At 52.1% G+C, this 2,632-nt stretch overlaps 1 protein-coding gene across 1 annotated transcript in view; it reads right to left on the bottom strand.

Moving 5' to 3' along the window:
* The window catches only part of LOC125042112, a 37,151-nt gene that overhangs the window by 27,025 nt on the left and 7,494 nt on the right, over positions 1–2,632 (bottom strand). The window lies entirely within an intron of this gene.

Here is a 2,632-nt window from a genome sequence, read left to right as displayed (position 1 = left end):
ACCCTTCGCCCCCCCCCCCTCCTCGCTCTCTCTTTTAGGCGATTATAAACTCTGTGTTGGTTTTCCTTCATTTTCCTCTCGCTATCCTTATTCCCATTTCTTCTCCTTCCTTTCCTCTTTACGAAGTCCTCTTCTCTTCCCTCCAGTCTTTCCTCTCTCCTCTTCTCCTCTTCTCTGCTCTCTCTCCTGTCTTCTCTTCTCTACTTCCCCTTCGTCTCTTTCTCCTTTACTTTTCGTCATCCTTCCTCTTCCTTATTCTTCCCTTTTCCTCTCCCTCTACCTTTTCCCTCGCCCTCCTTTTCCCTCTTTCTCTTCCTCGCCCTCCTCCTCCCTTTCCCTTCGCCCTCTTCCTCCTTTAGCCTCATTATTCTTCCCTCTTCCTCTACCTTTCTCCTCGCCCTCCTCCCTCCTCCCTCCTCCCTCCTCCCTCCTCCCTCGCACTCCTCCTCCCTCCTCCCTCGCACTCCTCCTCCCTCCTCCCTCGCACTCCTCCTCCCTCCTCCCTCGCACTCCTCCTCATTTACTCTTCTCATGCTTCCCTCTTCCTCTTCCTCTACCTTTCTCCTCGCTCTCCTCCTCTCTCTTCATCTCTCTCTACCTTTACCATGTCACACGATCTATATGGACTAATGAAACAAACAAACAAACAACAGATTTGGGCTTGGATGAGCGCCTCGAAGGTCGACCTCGAGCGTTGCGCCCAAACCTCGAACATTAATAGTTAATAACAGAATAAAAATCAAATAAGCGAAGATAGTGAGACTGATAATGACGAATAAAAAGGGGAGGTAGAACATAACGAAGAGAGAAGTAATACTATTCATGACGACGTGAGAATTGAAATTTTGATAACGAAGGCAAAAGTGATAATGTTGATGTCGAAGAGAGAAGTGGTAACGATACTGATAACAACGATGAAAGGCAAATGAGCATCAAATAAGACCAGAATAAAATGTCGCGACGTTTCGATCTCAGCCAGTGGTTCCTCATCAGGCGAAGTAGACACAAGCGGATCGTTAATGAAGATTAAGACGAAAAAAGGACAGTAATTGTCTGAAAACGACGCCGAATGTGACAATGATTATAAAACGATAAGGCTAATAAAGTGATAAAGATAATGAGGAAGGAGGGAAGAGAGATGATGGAAAGGTGGAGAAAGAGGAGGAGAATGGGAGGAAGGAGGAGAATGGTAGGAAGGAGGAGAATGGGAGGAAGGAAGAGGGGGGAGAGGACGCATTGAAATGGCAGGGGGGGGGGGGGGGATGCCATTCAATACTCGACCTTCTGAGGAATGCTGCTAGGGTGGGATTCCAGTGCGACGGGGGAGGGAGGGAGGGAGGGAGGGAGGGAGGGAGGGAGAGAGGGAGGGAGGGAGAGAGGGAGAGAGGGAGAGAGGGAGGGAGGGGGAGAGGGAGAGAGGGAGAGAGGGAGGGAGAGAGGGAGAGAGGGAGAGAGGGAGAGAGGGAGAGAGGGAGAGAGGGAGAGAGGGAGAGAGGGAGAGAGGGAGAGAGGGAGAGAGGGAAAGAGGGAGAGGGAGTGGGAGAGGGGGTTGGGGAAAGAGAAGAGGAGGAAGAAGAGGAAAGGGAAAGGGAGGTGGGGCGGGAGAGGGAGAGGGAGAGAGGGTAGAAAGAGACCTACAGAGAGGGCGAGACAGGAAAACAGAGAGAATGAGACAAAGGCAGACACCTGTATTTTGAGAAAGACAGAGGCAGGGACAGAATAATGGCAAGCACCTATCGCCTCCCCCCCCCTTCCCCCTCCCCGGTGCGCGCCGATCTTCCCTTCCCTCCTACCTCATTCTACTCCCGCTACCCTTCCACTCTGCTCCTTTCTCTTCCTGGCGCCTCCCTCCCCCATCTGTCCTTAACCCTCCTTCTAATTCGCCCATCCTCCTTCCCTTCCCCCCTCCCCCTCTCTTTCCCCCTCTCCTCCCCCCCTCCCTCCCTCAACCTCACTACTACCTAGGCGTATAACGGAAGACCATTTTCGTCTCTAGAACATCCAAGCATAGAGGCCAGTTTCCTGTGCTCCCTGAGAGTGAACTATGCCAGGTGACACGGCATGACTGGAGGGTGAAGGGTGGAGGGCGAAGGGCAGGGGGTGGGGCCAGGTTGGGGGATATAGGGGGGGGGGGTGGACAAAGGAGACACAGGATAGAGGACTCGGTCGCTTATGGTAAAATAGAGGGAGGCATAGGAAGGGGTGGTAAGGCAAGTGGGGAAGGTATTCGAACACACGCACAAACGTTCAAACGTACACGTGCACGGACGGACGGACGGACGGACACACATTCACTCACTCACTCACTCACTCACTCACTCACTTACTCACTCACTCACTCACTCACTCACTCACTCACTCACTCACTCACTCACTCACTCACTTACTCACTCACTCACTCACTCACTCACTCACTCACTCACTTACTCACTCACTCACTCACTCACTCACTCACTCACTCACTCACTCACTCACTCACTTACTCACTCACTCACTCACTCACTCACTCACTCACTCACTCACTTACTCACTCACTCACTCACTCACTCACTCACTCACTCACTCTCTCTCTCTCTCCATGCCATTCGTTTCCATTTACTTGTGCTCCGTCTCTAGCTCTCTACCTTTGCTT

Source organism: Penaeus chinensis, chromosome 31 (assembly GCF_019202785.1).
Source record: "Penaeus chinensis breed Huanghai No. 1 chromosome 31, ASM1920278v2, whole genome shotgun sequence".
Taxonomy (NCBI): Eukaryota; Metazoa; Arthropoda; class Malacostraca; order Decapoda; family Penaeidae; genus Penaeus; species Penaeus chinensis.
Note: the sequence above shows the minus strand (reverse complement) of the source record. Positions and strands in the feature narration are given on the sequence as shown.